The sequence below is a fragment of the Pinus tabuliformis genome, chromosome 8 (genome assembly GCF_031772625.1).
Source record: "Pinus tabuliformis cultivar Carrire ecotype Pingquan chromosome 8, CPIR1, whole genome shotgun sequence".
Classification (NCBI taxonomy): domain Eukaryota; kingdom Viridiplantae; phylum Streptophyta; class Pinopsida; order Pinales; family Pinaceae; genus Pinus; species Pinus tabuliformis.
The window spans coordinates 330,153,112-330,171,816 of record NC_142294.1 but is presented as its reverse complement, the minus strand read 5'-3'; the positions used below and the strand labels follow the sequence as shown (position 1 = coordinate 330,171,816).

The window sequence follows — 18,705 nt, the reverse complement described above, 5'->3', positions numbered from 1 at the left end:
GATTAGCAGTTCTGCATAGACACTATTCCCGGTAACACCATGTATTCTTATTAAACTTTCAACTTTATCATACCTCTTCCTCTGAAATGATATGCCTTTTCAAAACACTCTATCACATATTGTTTACAACTCATTAAGTAAGTTGACACTCATCTTGTCATCAAGGACAACTCATCAGGTAGGTTTCCATCAAGGACAACACCTAATTGATAATTCGAACATAACATAGTTTGTTTAAAGATGTTTAGTATTATCACATTATATAGTACTTGAACTTTGTACATCTTTTCCAGAGGACTGTATTTTATATTGTATAAATTTTGTTACTACTCACATATAGATGTAATAATGCACTATTACCCTGTCAATAATGCTACACGTTTTCCACTTTAATTCAAAATGATAGTCCCTCATGGTGTGCAATTACCAAAACAATCCCTTACACGCCATACGAGGATTCTATTTGTAACCAACTCCTCCAAAAACTAGTTTGCCATTAATCTATAATGTGTATGCTAAACATATTTCATAATGAACATCTCATGAATTATTCTATGGGAAACACAACCAAAATTAGTAAGTATTTTTGTGACATTATCATATAAATATTAAACACGTGTATTAGACACTTAACACAGTTGAATTGGTAGATAACAGAAATTGTGATAATAATAATAATAAAAATAAGAATCGAAACTTAACAGATTTTGGCTATGAATGTTTAAGTTTAATTCCCTTAAAAAATAAAGAAAAGAATCAATACCACGTGTTCCTAGATGCGTAACCTTTTTACATCCTTTGAAATAAATGATATAAAGGATATGTAGTAATTTACATAGTTGATTTTTTTTTTCTTTCATTAATAAAGAAAATCAGTTTAGAATAGCTTTTATAGCCCAATTATGAACAATCTCAATTAATTTTCAATTTTTTGAACATTATAACAAGAAATTTTGGCTGAATTCGAAAATAAAAAGTAATTTCCATGCATGACATTTATCTGTATTGCTACATTTGTTGGAAGAATAGAACTATTCTTCAACACTATTTTATTTTTAGTTGTGTTCTTTGAATTATGACCAGACTATTGCAGCATTTTCCTCCATCAAATATTCTAACAAATCTCTTGTCAGCTCAGCCATTCGGTCAATGAGATTCATTAAGAATGGACTCTTGATATCTTCACAAGATTGTAAATTCATTGTTGTTACAACTCTCTTTCATCCTATTCTTTCTTTGTTACTTTGTTACTTTTTCGATAAGGAGATATTATCTATCATGCTACCCATAATATGTATGGTTGATTAATAAGATACACCTTCCCCAAGTGCTCTGGATAGAAATCCTGCAAGGTTTGAAAAACTATAATGGTGTCATGAAGGTTTTCATTCTTGTATGCCCAATCAACAAAATCTGTTATAATGGAAAACTTTGTTTGTCCTCTTGTAGCACTAGCATACATTTTATCAAAGGCATAGAAAAAACGTTTAAAATCCTCCATAGTCGACTAGCAAGAAATGTTCCTTGTGAGAAGAGGAACCATTATTGGCCTTCCCACTTTGTCAAATCCTTGCATGTAGACATTTTTTTCTTGAGCTCATTACAGACCATTGTTTCTGGGATGTATCCAAGGGGTACACAAGTCTGTCTCCATTTTCTATAAGTTGCAAACATATCAGAAGCCTTTTCCACATTTGATTCCTAAGCATGCAATAAACATAGAAGTGTAGCATCATCTGTAACCTTGGACGAACGATCTTCCTTTTGAATGTTGTCTCTCATAAGTTGTAGCTTGTCTCTGACCGCATCATAAATTGAACTGTTGATGTTTGAATCTCCATTCCTCTACTTCATGATTGAATTCTGTGTGGCTTGCTCGTTGATCACTTGATCCATTTTGATTTCCTTTGAAGTCCTAGTAGTAATCCTAAACTCAAGTTGCAGACACCCTAGAGTTTATAATAATTTATCTCTCTTTGGTTGATGTACCAACTCACATCTCCATATTGATGAGGGAAAATGAATAGAAAGATGGAAAGCGATAGTGCTCGGTTTCCATTTGGTAGTAGGATTCTTGCCTCTATTTGTATATGTTTTTGTTTGCTTCATGTTACCCATTTTAGTATGATCTTGTACAAAAATTTGATCTCACCATGTCCATTATCATCTCAGGACATTTTATGGGTTTCTCTCCCCACTGGGTGCTATTGATCTAACACTCACAGATTCTTCCTGTTTTTTTTAGTAACTCTCCCTAAGAGTAAGCTAGGTCTGGTTTTTATTTATTCTTTATCTTCCACACTATAGTAGGTTGTATTTTCTTATTTTAATTTATTTCATTTTTTTATATGCTTGGAGTTACTTCCATCTTATGTTTAATGCTCTTTAGAATATAAGGCAACTTACAACTGTTTGCTTTATGGAAAAGATTATTATAGACAAATCATATTGTGAGGCCAAGAAATAGAGAAAATGATGTGTTTCTTTTGCATGCATGTTTTTCTTCATATAAACTTTTAATTCAAAATCCTTATGTCCAAATTCATGACACATATAACAATAACCATAGAAAGAGTTTATGTACATGGTGACTGATGTTCTCCTTTGATTGCTTGCTGGATAGCACCTTCTTGCTTGTTGCATGTTTTATTGAACAGTCTTGATATTCTTATTCTTAAAGTCTATTGCTATGTGTCCAAGGTCATGGAAATGGAAGCATGAGATATGTTCCCTCCTTTGAATTCTTGCAGGTTTCTTAACCTCATATCCAGGAGTAGATTGCATTTTCTTCAGTACACACTTTTCATTTTGATTATTTTGCTTCTATTTGTTTATCTCTTTTCCAATCATGTTGTTGTTAGCTTCTTCTCTTATAGGTGTTTTCAGAAATTCATTATCCTTTAAGGTTTCCTTTGAGCTATTGCTCTCATATTCTGATTCCTTCATGGATACAATCTCCTCTTGAAGCTTTCTACATAAAGTTTTATTTTCATCTAGATCACTTCTAGCTGAAAGAATTTCAGACTCTAATATTTCACATTGTACTTTTTTCTCCTTTAGCTAGTTATTCACCATCCCTTCTCTTATCCTTGCTTCTTTAAGTTGTGCTTTCAAACTAACAATTTCCTCCTTGTACTTGTGCTCTCTCTCATCACATATTTGTACCAATTTCTTTATATCTTTGTTTTCATTTTTCAATCATTCTATTTCAGTCAAGGTTGTGTCAAGCTTGACTTGTTGTTCAACCATCTTTTCATCATTGCAATGAAATCCATTTGCACTAGTACAGAGATCATTTGACTAAATGCTTTCCTTTTGAAAATAATTTTTCTTTTTCCTCTCTATATTCTCCTTCTTGACAGTGCAACTACTAGTGTCTCCTTTATGCATGAGATGCAATCTATCCTAGATTTCTTTTGCATATTTTAAGTCTATTTCCATATCAAGATCCTTATTATGAAGATTATTAAACATAACACATTTCGTCTTAGCATTCCATTATTTTTCTTGTACAGAGGGAGAGTCTTTATAGTAGCCATCACATACTAGGTTCCACACATCAAGTCCATAATATGTCAATTCATATTTTACCTTATCTCTCCATTCAAGAAATTTTGTTGCACTCAACACATGTATAGTTTGATAGTACATGACTCAACCCAATATACCTTCAAGTTCTTAGGCTTATACAAAAGGAACCGAATTTGATACCAATTAAAGGAAAATTGACTAAACTGAGAGCACGGGGGGGTGTATTAGTTTAGTATATTCATGGACCATAAAATAATTTTCATTAATCTGATTAACTAAAACATTAGATGAGCATCTTAACAAATGATGACCAACAGATTGAATATATGACAAAAAATGAATAAACAAACCAAAACATCACATCAAAACATGATAACAACCCAAATCGACACCAGATATATGTGGAAACCCATAAAGGGAGAAAACCACGATTTTATTATTGTTGTGATGTAAAGCAAAGCTCCGACTCCTTATTACACTTGATTTTATTTAGGCTCAAACCTACATGAGGCTGCTACCTCAACTTTATGCAAGTTAGAACATGCAAAGGAAGCTCCAAGTCCCATATGTTTTTTGTAGGCTACAACCCACAGGAGGCTCCTACCTCAAGCAGCTCTGACTGGGTATTTATCAAGCCACAACTTGAAAGGATACTACCATCCCCTAATGTAAATAAGAAATAACAACGTTTTGGTTTACATGGTCATAAATTCTTCATATATCCATCTTCATTTCTGCATCTCCTTCCCTTCAAATTTGCTTCTCCTCAGCTTCATATGTGACAAGTAACTAATGCGTAATAGTTCAATCAGTTCTTTGACATTCTATCATACTCTAACCTCTACAATTCCTTCCAAAATCATATATTTTATAAAGATAGTTTGTTGGTTGTTTGTACCCCACATAGGAATATGAAGTGAATAGGCTTGATTCTTTGCCTTCCACTCATTCATTACCAAACTCTTCATATATTGAATATTAGGACACAAAAATAAATAATCCATCCAATATTAATTTCAGCCACATGTAATCATTAAAAGAATCAACCTAATGCTAACAAAAAATATCAATATTTATCGTTAATGCATCACAACAGTATTTGCAACATCTTTGCCTTTGTCTTGGAGTCTTGCCTTTGCCTTGGAGTATTTCCTTTGCATCATAATAGTTAAGCTTAATTAAAAATTTCACATCATAAATTATTCATTAAACAATCCCTGCAACTTTATCCAAGCATCAAGCCATCAACATGCCATCAAGTTATTTGTTGCTCCTTTGTCCCTTGCTCTGTTGCTCCTTTTCTTGTTGTTCTTGTGGTTCTCCTTTGTCTGCTGCTCCTTTCCCATCAATGACAATATTGACAACATGGGACTCATCGTCACCCCTATACTAAAGGTGCTTCTCATCGTCTACGCAACTCAGTCATCCATGTGTAGATCATGCATGGCCTTGGTGGCCTCCCTGACATTCGAAGGATTCTTAGATGGTCTTCCCACTTAGGGATAAAAGCTTGCATTCCTCTCTATATTTTTCCACTCCCTCTTCGTTCTTGTAAACCTAGCAGCAAGGGTGTTATGAGCTTGAGTCTTATCCACCTAATTTTCATCCTTTGCATGATCCTCTTTCACAAGGGTGTTCTCTCCAAGGAATTCCTTAGCCTTTCAAGGGAGTGATATTCTCTTATATGTAAACAATGGGGTAAGGCATGCCATCTACTCTAGAAATATTGCATACTTTCTATTCCCAACATACTGAATGTGCCATGAAATTATAGAATTTCTTGCTCTTGGGTAGCAATGTATCTGGGTGATAAATTAGCATCATTGGAGATGAGGCCATGGTTTCTAATGACAACCTTTGGGCTCACTAGCTCTTCCCTGATATACAATGGTTCCTTTTCCTCCTTTTCCATTACCCTTTTCACCTCCTCAGCTCTTCTCTCCTCATGAGTAATCTAGGATGCTAAAGCCATCAACTACTGTTACATGTCAATTTCTCACCATGATAGTTGATCATTTTATGAATATTTTTTCCATCTATGAACATGTTTGAACCAGCTCCCTCAGAAGTCCAACAACCCAAAATATGTTGAAGAACATGAGAAATTTGATAAAAATAGTTCTCACACCTTCTTAAGTTTCACCTGCGCCGTTTTATCTATAGTTTCCCTTGCATGGATTGAAATTGACTCCGAGAACAGTGCAAAGATACACTCTATCGTCCACTATAAACCCATGCAGGTGAATTCTAGAAAGTAAAAATAAAAAGTACATTTTAGAAACATAGTTGGTCAAATATTTCCCAACTGAAAGATTCCAAGTCATGACTATTCGAACTACAACCCTCAGAAGATGCATCTCCATCCCTTTTCTCATGGTAACCTAATCCCTCAATGAAGGAGTCTCATTCTCCTCTTATGGCTCTGAAACTTCCTCCTCTTGGCCTATAAAATGACTAGAGGGTAGAGGGATTGAGGAGGTCAGAACTTAGAGAAGACAAACGTATGTTTTTGATTTCAGATTGGAAACCTTGTCATTTAAGGAGGAGATTGAAGGCATTTGGGAGGAACCTCAAGGCATCAAGGCAAAAGTTGTAAGGCTCCTCTTAATTTTTTATTAATACAAATAAACACTTTCTCCCATTGATTTGTCTTATTGTAATGATGAATGGTTTACAATTGTTTATAATGTTTATTAAGGCAAATTCAATTTATAATTTCCTTGATCATTAGGATAAATTTTTTGGATTGTTAGATCACATGTGCTTTTGATCCTTTTATGTTCTATGTTTGTAGGTCTTATCAAGCATTGAAGAACTACATGATGTCACAACAAGGGATCTTCATCAGGAATTTCATGAAATAGGTAAGAGGCGCATCTATTAGTATTATAGACATATTTGGGCACTGCAACCCCAATCACATATGTCCATAAACCAAGGGCTTCTAAACCCCTAAAAGTGTTGTTTCATACCCTAAAGGAATAACGTCAACTGATTACATCATCTCCCAGAAGTTCTCCATGAAAAACTACACAACATTGGTCAAAACTGGACCATACAGACTGCTCCATGCATAGGGTGCGATGCATCTCAGCTATTACACATGGGGGGTGTGACGCATACTGGAAATCCCTTCTATAGGGTGTGATGAGTGAGAGCAAACAAATGGCAGAAGTAGCTTGCTAGGTGGAAACCCAAAGAATCTTCTAGAAACTGCTCATATGACACTTGCCTCCCTGAATTCGCCCAGGGATGAGTAAGAGATCTAAAATATCCAAGTGGAACCAAGAACTATTAATGAAATGACACTAATTAAAATCCCAGAAGCTAACTCACTCTCTTGTAAACATCTATATATACAGGAAGTGTTGTTGGTTTCTCTTTGAAGACATTGTTGGGTGATCTTGCTTTGTAAGAGGTGAAGAGGGCTTTCATGCTGGGAGGATGATGCTGGATCAGACAGCTTGGTTGTAATCCTCTAGTAAAGCTATTTGAGTTTTCCTCCATATGTTTGCATATCTCTGAATTTTGTATTTGTATATGCATTTATATGGTTAATGTACATCTGATTCTACATTATTTATGGTTATAGATCTCTATTCTTTGATGGTATTTTTTTGCATTGACTCTATAGGTGTTCTTTGAAGCGAGACAAGTGAGAAAGGAGTGGCGAAAGCTCTATCAAAGGAGAGAGGAAACAAGCAAGGAGACTAGCAAAAGACTGAGGTTGGTACTCTCTCCTTCTCTCTCATCTATATCTCGTAAAGGAAAACACAAGTGACTTTAGTTTGTTTGTTTCTAAGATAGCTACTCGTATTAGTGGGACTAGCAGCTCTGAATGGACACTAGTTTTCTCGATAACAAAATGGCGACTCCACTGGCGAGCAAATAGTTTGTTTGTTATGTTACTGTTGTTTTCTTTATAAACCATGGACGGAGCTTGAAGTCAAGTAATCTAGCCTTCAAACTGCTTTTGCTATGCAACTACAAAGTAGATCAATGCTGCTTCAGTCACTCTCCAGGTTAGTTTATGAACTGAACATCTAGCTTGCAAACATCCTATGCGCCCTAGTGGTAGCTCAAATAACCTCATTAGATCAGCCCATATACTTTGTGTTTACTGAAAATCATTAGCTCAGCCTAAATCCTTGAACTTAATTCCAAACTGTGAGCGAAAACCAAACAAAATCATATCCCTGGACCATCTCACTATCTCTTCTTAGCAACCTAGATGAGTCACACCTCCCATGTGTTGCAGGTGCGTTGCATCCTTGTTTCCTTGTGTTACAGGTGCAATGATTGACAAAGACTATTTCTGCCTCCAAATTTTTATTTTTTCTTCATTGTCTTCAGCTTTATTCAGTAGCTTTGCTGTCTATGATCAGTATATCTCTATTGAAACCATCCTCCTTTGCATTATTCAGCCTCCATCAAAAGGAATTGTGAATGTTTTTATGTATTTTTCATCATTTACAGTTCTCCTTTGCAAATAGTAGCTTAATTGAACTGTCATCTATTGATTTGAAAGTGTCGCAAGTGTCCTTTTCAGTCAATAAAAAGAGTGTCGCAAAGAATTTCTCTTTTAGATAGCCGATTACACTTTTGCCATTGTATTTGATTTGAATTAATAGTATTTCAAGTGTCAAAAGCAATTTTAAATTCGAAATCGCAAAGTGTCGTCATGGCCTTACATTCGTTTTTTGAAAAGAAAATTGTTAGTAGTGTCGCTTTGAAAGAAGATAGTTCAGATCTATACTTAGTTTTCTTTTTGTCATTGTCACATTAAGGAAACTGAAAAACAATATATGCATGTGAATTTGCATTAAGAGTACATGCTGAAGTGGATTTAGGGAAAGTGCATCTAGTGTGTGCTCTCTGCTCTATGTTGAAAGAATTTCATTTCTCTTTCCTTAGTAGCTTGGTTTTTCATTGCAAAAAGAAAGTAAGCGACTGTTTAGCATCTTAGATTGCATATTTAGGAATTGTATATCTACATCACGTGGTGAACCTTAAAGGAAAACTTCTTAAGAAAGATCAACTATAAAATAAACTTCAATGAACATAAAAACGCTTTGGAACCTAACGCACAACATTTAGAAGTCTAGGCTAGAGACGTATTCTGGCATCGTAAAGCCTGGTAACTATCGCTTTCATCATAGGTTGGGTGATTCCTCCTCCTTGAGACGACAAATGCCAGTACAGACTTGTGCTCCCACGTACCATCGAGTATATATTAGGAGACCACAATAGGCTACATCCTTTATCCTTAGGAAGCCATGTCTTCCACCCTATCGATTGCAATGCACTGAACACATCATTCAAGAATATTGACTACCGTACCATAAAAAGTATTCTGCAGTTTTGCGATTGGTTTGGTAATCCCTCTATCTAGATTTCTAGGGCAGTCACTTTTGTTCCGTTTCAGACTCCTTAAAATAAAAGGTCCATCTGAGCACTTGTCACTTCAGGCTCATTAAAAATCGAAGGCAACTAGAGTCATATTTAGCTTTTCCTCGATTAAAACGTCTTACTAGGAAGGTCCTGGATTTATGCTATGGCTGCAGTTGTATCAACTTACTTTAGAAAGATTTCATTTCCTTTCCAATGAGGGATTACAATCATTGATCAACAAACATTTCTCCCCAACAGTTCACAAGTTACAAGAAGCATTCTAATGATCCATGGAAGCTCTCATTCACTTCAAAATGTCGGAGTAGGCGTACTGAAAGACCCTACCTTGATGGGTACTTTTTCCCTACCGCCTCCAAGTAATCTGGCAGAAGTGGCAACATTGGGAACCTACAATATGATACCTTCTGTTCAAAAGATTTCCTAACATTTTATTAACATGGATCATCAACAGGTTTTTCTTCCAAGCCCAATAGAGATTTTGTAGCAATCAATTTTCTCAGCCTAGGCGGAAAACCCAAATAAATGCTCATTGAGTTTTTGGGTAGATAGGTCAAAGGAATATGGCACCTCTTCAGATCCTTGATCACATGTACATTATACAGATGAAGGAATTATTCAGTCGATGATGATAGGAGAGGCACCATGGGAAGATTACCACCATCGTTCCCATCTTTCGGATTACAATGAAGATTATTCCAACGACCCTTATCATCCTTCAGTTTTTTTTTTTCTATCAAATACTGTAAATACAGTGGATTCCGAGCGAAATCTGACCAATATTAAAGAAACTATCACCATAAACATCTCGATCAAACCTAATGTTGTAGAGAATATTCATGTTGGCAAATCTTGTTCTTCTTCAGAACTGGAAATATAGTGTGCTCTCTTTCATGAATTTAGAGATGTCTTTGCATGGTCATATGAAGAAATGCTAGGAATTGACTTGAGTATAGTTGAACACAAAATCAAGATGTATCCAGATGTCAAACTGGTACGACAACGGCTTCGGCAGGTGCACCCGAAGAAAGCCGCTGCCATTAAGGTAGAAGTTGAAAAACTTTTACATGCTGGTTTCATTTACCCGGTTCCTCTAACTGATTGGGTATCAAATATTGTTCCTGTGATGAAAAAGCAAGGAATGATTAGAGTGTGCATTGATTACAGGGATGTAAATCAAGCTTGTCCAAAGGATAACTACCCTACACCCTTCATCGACCAGATAATTGATGAATGCACCAGATGTGAAATATTTTCATTTATGGATGGATTTTCTGGGTATAATCAAATAAATATCTGCCCACAGGACCAGTCAAAGACTGCATTTATATGTCCATGGGGCACATTTACCTACCACAAATTACCTTTCGGTTTAAAGAATGCAGGGGAAACCTTTCAGAGGGCTATGAATTATGCCTTCCATGACATCAAGAACATCGTTCAACCATATCTCGATGATCTTCTAGCTCATTCGCGAAAGCGGACTGATCATCTACAGCATTTGAGAGCTATATTTCTACATTGCCATCACTACAAGATACGACTCAATCCACACAAGTTTGTGTTTTATGTCAGTTCTGTTCATTTACTTGGCTTCTTGGTTTCTAAGGACGGAATTTGACTTGACCCATGTAAGGTTCAGGCAATCATCGATATGCCTCCACTTTCAAATTTGCTTCAGATTCAGAAACTCCAAGGGAAAGCGAGCTTTCTGAGGAGGTTCATTCCAAATTATGTTGAACTTGCTAAAGGTTATACACCTCTTTTGAAAAGATAAGTACCCTTCAACTGGGATCAGGTTTCGCAAGCTTCCTTTGATTCTCTAAAGGAATCCCTAATAAAAGCATCATTAATGTACGCTCCTGATTATCAAAAAGACTTTAACCTGTATCTAGCTGCAGTAGATACAACCATCACAATGGTTTTAGTTCAAGAAGAAAATGGAATCGAACACCATGTCTATTATTTAAGCTAAAACTTAAATGATACAGAAAGCAAATACTCCTATGTTGAAAAGCTGGCTCTTGCAGCCGTTCAACCAGTACAAAGATTTCGACACTATATCCTCCTTCGCAAAGCTACCTTTTTATCATATTGCAACCCTATGACTTACATTTTGTCGTGTCAGTTACTTGGGGGAAAATATTCAAAATGGTTAGCTATTTTGCAAGAGTTTGATCTAGAATTCATAAAATCCAAATCAAAGAAATCTCTAGCTTTCACGGAGTTATTATACGATTTCCCATCATCGTCCAACGATTCAACATCCAAAGCAATAATCGTGGATGAATCTTTGTTTCTGATATCATCAAGCTATCCATGGTACAGAGATATAATCATCTATCTCCAAACCCAAACATACAAGCCTAATACCTCTCGCACTAAACAACGGCGTACTCGATACCAAGCAAAAGACTACATGATCATCGGTGATACGCTTTACCGTCGTGGTATCAATATAGTTTTGCGAAGGTGCCTCACCCATGAGGAGGCCAAAAAAGTCCTGAATGATTATCATTCAGGGGCATGTGGGGGGCATCAATCTAGTTACGCTACGACACAAAAGATTTTACAAGCAGGTTAATTTTGGCCAACAATGTTCAAAGATTGCATAATCACAGTCAGAAGTTGCCATGCTTGTCAAATATTTGACCGCAAAACCAGAATACCACCCACACCTTTGCAACTAGTAGTTGTTATTGGGCCATTCGCCAAATGGGGCATAGATTTCATGACATGTAATCCCACCTCGGTTGGGGGCATGGGTATATTAGTCAAAGTTGACTATTTTATGAAATGGTCTGAGGCGATGCCTACATTAAACAACAACAACGAAACGGCTGCTCTTTTCTTTTTCAATCGTGTAGTCTCTAGGTTCGGTGTTCCACTGGCTATAGTCACAAATCATGGATCGCATTTTTGTAATCACATGATGGTCGAATTGGCTACCAAACTAGGATTGTCCCACAACAGTTCTACTCCATATTATCCACAAGCTAATGAACAAGTTGAGGCCATCAACAAAGTCCTAAACCACATGCTGCAAAGGATGATTGGAGTCCAAAAATGGAGTTGGCACCTAATCTTGTACTCAGCCTTGTGGGCATATAGAACCTCAGTAAGAAATGCGAACGGGTTTACACCCTTTCAGCTGGTGTATGGCCTGGAAGCCATCTTAGCAATTCAATGTGAGATTTCATCTCTCAAGCTCGCAATCGACCTTCTCCCTAGAACTTCAGAGGAAAAGGCTCATTTCATGGAACTAATCCAATTGGACGAAACCCTTCGTGATGCCACCTTGGCTAACGAAGCCCATAAGAAACGAGTTAAGGCGTAGTTTGACAAAAATGTCAAACCCCGTGTCTTCTCAGAAGGTGACTTGGTCTTGCTTTACGATCAGGAATCCGATAAATTGGGTGCAGGTAAGTTACAATATTTGTGGATGGGTCCCTACATTTTTAAATGAGTGTTAGTAAAATGAGCCTATGAGCTAGTAGACTGTTATAGACATTTTTGTGCCTTACAGCTCTAAGCATGAAATGTCCATAATCCAAGGGATCCAAAGTCCCTAAACATGTTGTTCCTACCCCTAGAGGAACAAGGCCAGCAAACCACAGCAATTCACAGAAGTTCTCCACCAGAAACTGCTCAAAAACAAGTCAAATCAGGATCATTTCAGTGGCCCCACTGGCCACCTGCGTTGCAAAGCACCCCAGTACACTAGCTAGGTGCGTTGCAACGCACCCAAATGCACTACCAGGGTGCGTTGAGTGGGAAATGACAAATGGCAGGGTCCTTTGTGCGAGGTGTAAAGACTGTGGAAGCTTCCAGAATCTTCCTCCATGACACTTGCCTTTCTGAGTTCGACTAAGTGATGAGTAAGAGGCTCTTAGTCTCCAAGTGGAAGCAAGAACTGACAGAGAGAGAGGACACTAGTCAGATCTCAAGCTGACTCATCCTCTCTCCAAACATCTATATATGGATCTCTCCTCCATGAGATCTAGAGGCTGGAATTTTGCACTTTGCAGAGAATTGTTGTTGGTTTGAGATTGAGATTAGTACATTGGGTGATTTATGCTTTGTGGGAGGAGAGGAAGGGATTCTTTTGCTAGGAGGTAGATGCTGGATCGGAACTCACTTGGTTGTATCTCCTCTTGGCCTTTCTTATTCTATCAATAAACTATTTGAGTTTCTCCTACATGCTGTGTACCAATGATGTTTTGTTATGCTTACATGTTTAGCTTAATCTGATCTTGAGCTTTTTATGAATGTATATCTGTATCTTTATGTAGTCTCTCTCTCTTGTGATCTTGTAGGAATTCGGTGAAGCTGGGCCGGTGAGGGAGCTGGGAGCTGAGAGCTACTGAAGAGAGGAGCAGTTGGATCAACAAACTAGCGAAAGACACAGGTTAGTTAGATCCTTTCTCCTCATTTACATTTCATAAAGAAGAATACTCAATTAGTTTACCTTATTTGTTGCTAAGGCACTATCACCTCTTAGAGTGGGATAGGGGCATTCCGAATTGGATACTTTTCCCAACAACAAATTGGCGACTCCGCTGGGGAGATCTATTTAATCATTTTATTTGTGTTTCTATCAGTGTTTGTTTCATAGACTCAAGAGCAGCAATCGAACTGCATCTGCTATTTTCAGATGCAAAGTAGACAGTTGCTGCTTTGATCCAATCACCGGATTTGTCTATGATCTGAACGATGGACTCACAAATGATTTGATGATCCTTTGTGATAGATCTTAGCCCTCCTTCAAATCATCCCTCTGATTGTACCTTTCTTGTTGCTTTTATTGGGCCTGAAACTGTAGATTAAATTGCAAACCGTGACCCAGAACCTGGAGAGAACTCTCGTTTCTGCTCCAGCGCAGGCTCTGTGAAGAGACTCTGCATTTCAACACAGGTCCCGAGAGGGCTACCTGTGCTGTAATTCAGTTTCTTTGTTATACAGGTGCGCTGATCCAGCTTATGCCTTGTGCAGCTGGGGTTCTTTGCTCTGTTTTGCCTTGTTTTGATCTCTGATTTTTGCAGCCTGTAACCAGCATGGGTACCTGTCTGATAACCCCTTTTCTCTGCCTTAATTCCACCTCCTTTTGTACAAAAAGACTGTGAGTGTTTTTATGTCTTTGTGGCATCATTTACAGTTTTCCATTGCAAGAGTGAAATAGTCATACTATAGCCCTTGATTCAGATCTGTCGATTGTGGTCTTAGGAGAGAGTTCATTGGTTGTTTTACAGATTGGTTATACATTTACTTTTGCTTTTTGTTTGAGTTTGTCTCTTTTAAGTGTCGAAACAAGTGTTTACTTCGAAAATTGTAAAGTGTTGTAATCTCTTCTACCCTTTTTGATTTCGAAAAAGTAAACTTGTTTGTAGCTATCATTTAAAAGCAAATTCAAAGTTGTGCAAAAAAACTTTCTTTTTAGGCATCAATATTAAGAAAGCGGAAAACAAACACTTGCATTGTGCATTTGCATGTTGATAGTTTGTATGCTTGATTTAGGAAAAGTGAATTTAGGGTGTGCTGATTGCTCTTTGAGAAAAGATGGTGTCTTTCTTTTCCCTTTGTAGCTAGGATTTTCATTGTTGAAAAAGAGATAAAGATTTGCTTATCATCTTTTAGATTGCATTTAGGAGTTGTATCTACATCTCGTGGTGAACCTCAAAAGGCAAACTTCTAAAAAGATCAACTTAAAATAAACTGAATGAACTTAACAACACTTTGTAACATAACGCACAACATAGAGGTCTAGGCTAGAGACGTGTTCCGGCGTCGTAAAACCTAGTATCTGTTGGCCTCGCTGATGGTTGGGTGATTCCTCCTGAGGGACCAAAAGTGCCAGTACGGATTGTGCTCCCACGTACCGTCGTGTATATATTGGGAGATCCCTATAGGCTTAAAACCTTTATCCTTAGGAAGCAGTGTCGACCACCCTACTGATCGCAATGCACCGAACACAGCATTCGGGAAGATTGACTGTCGTACCGTAAAACATATTCTGCAGTTTTGTGCTTGGTTTGGCACACCCTCTACCTAGATCTCCAGAGCAGTTCCTTTTGGCCTTTTTCAGACTCTATAACGGAAAAAGTCCATCCGAGCATTTGTCACTTCGGGCTCGTTAAAACATCGAAGGCGACTAGAGTCATCTTTTGTTTTTTCTCGACTCTTTAAAATTGAAAAAACAAGTTGTGTCTAAAGCGTCGTTAAAATTTATTTTAAACGGAATACTAATCACCCTTATTCCTGCGTTGATCTTTCAGTTGAGAAAATGGAGCCCTCCAACCAAGGAATTCCCCTTGGTGGAAATCCTAGTCCCTTCTCCTCTTAGGGAGAGGTTGGAGCGCCCCATATGGCCACATTGTCGCTTCCAGGACTGATAATCGGCTTGCCTGTCTGGCTCTTTCTTGTTCAAAACACCACTATTCCTGAACAATCGAATCAGCAGTTAGACCAGTCCAGAGTTACCCACCAGCCTTCCACTTCCTCTAATTCTTCCTCTCCTCCTTCCTCTTTGCTTGATGGAGCTGGCAAAGCCAAAAGCCAAGCTCCTAAGGAGAAGAAGGAAAAGAAGAAGAAAGAGAAGAAGAAGAAGGAGCCAAAGGCGACTGGGGGCAAACGAATGGCGTCTAACGAAAATCCACACACTGCACTGACCAGGCCTAAATCGCCATGTCTCATATCCAAGGGAGACCACTTTCACAGAGATTGTCCTTTCATCCCTCGGATACTAAGGGACTAGTCTCCCCGCTTGCACATTTCGGTGGCGTCAACCTCTGATATCCATGTTGATAGCACACCGTCAACTAGTGAAAGTGAAGCCACAAGACAGAGAGGGAAAGCTAGATTTCCCTGCAAACTGTGTGAAGGCGACCATGCCATCCACCGTTGTCCCTTTTTAGATGAGGCTAAAAGAGTTTTGGAAGATCGCCCGGTTTTACCAGCGCGACTTCCTCCTGGATATCAAAAACTCCTGCCAAGTCCTTCACCAGTTGAGAACTCGGTTGGCCTGCCCAGGTGGTCAGCCGAAGCACCTATCATTGAGGATAAAATGTCTGAATCCATACCTGACGAAAGTCAAAAGGTTGAGGCGGCAGTTGACCCAGTCTTGCCTTCAGAGGTTCTATCTTCGAATGATACCATCACAGAAGATAATAAAGACGACACCGTCCAAATTCTCTTCATCAACACAGACTCCGACGAACAAGGGGGCAATTTGCCCATTCCTTTATCGCAGGAAGGAACTTCGTCAGAGTCATACCCGACCGTATACTCGGTCCCACCTCCAAGCAACCTAGTTGTATCCTTTGACTGGAATAAACTAGGTAGACCCCGCTTACCAGTGAGCATACCATTCAGAATTATCGTTCAAATATATAGAATGGTTATGGCTGGTACCATCATTGATGAAGGGGCTTCTGTGAGTATCCTTTCCTCTACTGCTTGGAAAGCGCTTGGTTCGCCATCGCTTTTGCCTGAGATGAGAAATCTGACAGGCTTTGATAAAGGAACCAGTCGACCTTTAGGGATTCTTCCCAATGTGCCCATAACATTGAAAAGGAAGACCGTTCAAATGAACATGATGGTCGTTCAAGGACCCTTGGATTATAACCTACTCCTTCGACGAGACTATATTTATTGCATGGGAGCTATAGTCTCCTCACTATTTAGAGTAATGTGTTTTCCACACGAAGGAAGGATGGTCAAGCTCGTGGACCAGCTTTCATTTCCCGGATCACGCATCGCAAATAGTCATATACTGTCCCTAAATGGTCTCTTCACTCAAGAAATGTCTCAACCCACGGTCCGTCCTCCCGATGAGCGCGAGTAATCTGAAAGGATACGACTGGAACCGAGGGGGCATGCGCCCTGGTCTGCTTCGGCAGGAAAACTTTGGGTATAAGGTAGGTTTCCACGGGAGAATATGACTAGTCTGTACCCTGTCCGGGGGGAACAGGGGTTATTCTAGAATAATATTCTCTTGTCAAAGTTATGTGAGTTGGCGGGCATCGTCACTCACCTTTGTTTGTTTCGAGAAGCATCGCCAAAGAAGTGTTTTGTTTACGTCGTAAATAGAACAATCTTTGGGTAACCTGAAAGAGGTACGCCTTTCCTGATAGAACAAATGTTTTGTCTGCAAATTGAGGGGTAACCTTGAAACCATATTTTATACCTGGGGGCATGCAAACCTTGTGGAGTGCAAGCAAGGGGTGGCTATTTATTTTTTTAAATTTTCAGGTCCTCCCTTTAAACCTGTAGGCTAACCCTTTAAACTCGTAGGATTAGTCGTTTCCTAACTTGCATAAAGGAAGGATGTGGGGCAACGCTCGAAAGATTGCCTGGTTTTGCAATGAGACATTCTTATCATATGACTGGATTAATCGAGCAGTTTTAGCACTCAGTTCATGCTCGTTAAAAAATAAACGCAAGATCCGAGCAGTTTTAGCACATAGTTCATGCTCGTTAAAAAATAAACATAAGATCGAGCAAATGTTTCCACCCGCGTTTAAGCTCGTTAAAAAATGAACTATTCCAGTAAATAACCTCCGTGAATGTAGCATCATCAGCCATTAAAGCCTTGGTCGTGTTTTCCCATCACCTCCACTTTTCCATTGGCCGATCATTCACCTCCATATGATTGTTTACCCATTTTGAGGAACAGCTGCGAAGAGTGATTTCACTAGCCATCCTTGTGACACTGCCGTGATTTGGAAATTCCAATCCTTCCCTGGAATCAGGTGCTACCCATTTTATCACTCGTTCCTCAAAAGACGAGTCCTCTTTAAGCTCTTTTCATCTGACTCGTAAAATATGAAAAGATTGCCGAGTTTTGGCCTTCCAGCTCGTTAAAGTGATCGGAAGAGCTATCCCTCCTCTAGATTTTAATCTTTTTGGACCTGAGGGATTATTGCACAAAAAGATCGAGCGCTTGTTTTATTCGGCTCGTTAAAGATATCGAAAATTCATCCCTTCTGTATTGTTTTATACTTTTTCGGACTTAAGGGATTAGATGACGAAAAAGGACTTTTTGAGTTAACTTTATGTACCTTTTTAGACTCTCTAAAAATGAAAAGGACCGAGTTATCCTTGTCGTTAGACTCGTTAAATGCATGAAATAGCGACAAACTTGTCTTTAGACGAGAACGAGTTTCACTATCGCTAGGCTCGTTAAAACATAGCGATGGGTTTCCCCGAAGGGCAAATTATAGAACAAGCATATGTTATCCTCCTCAAGCTTCACAAAAATAAAGAGGTACCGGTCAGCAATGACTGGGGAAAAATTGGGAGAAACTCAAAGAAACTTTGATGGTAGCAAGTCACTCTTGAACATGACACTTTTCCTCCGTACCACAATCGGGTTGGGTTGTTCCATTCACCGGTCACATCACCATGGTCTCGCCATACCATCCATATTTGGGGTAAATGCTACCAATCCATCGCATACGTGTCGCCATATGTTCAAGAGAAGTCGTTCAGAGAAGTCACCTGTGTCCCATCCACTACCATACATTATACTCTTTCGTGACCGCCACCCTAAATCATATGTCATCAGATCGTTTTCACCTCCATCAAAATCATTAGCTCCGTTCCGTGTCATTGATGAGGGATTCATCAAGGCCCTCCTTTGACGGATCGCTTCTTGTCGACATCAGCTCATAATCCAAGAAGTTGATCTAGGAACAACCCCTTCAGTACTTTGAAGCTTGCATGCCTCAATGGAAAGTTTCTCACTTCCGGCGACAGGTATACATCAAT

At 38.6% G+C, this 18,705-nt stretch overlaps 1 pseudogene; it reads right to left on the bottom strand.

Annotated features, from left to right (window-relative positions):
- Positions 1-1,225: 1,225 nt before the first annotated feature.
- Positions 1,226-1,896, bottom strand: LOC149235464 (uncharacterized; annotated as a pseudogene).
- Positions 1,897-18,705: the final 16,809 nt, after the last annotated feature.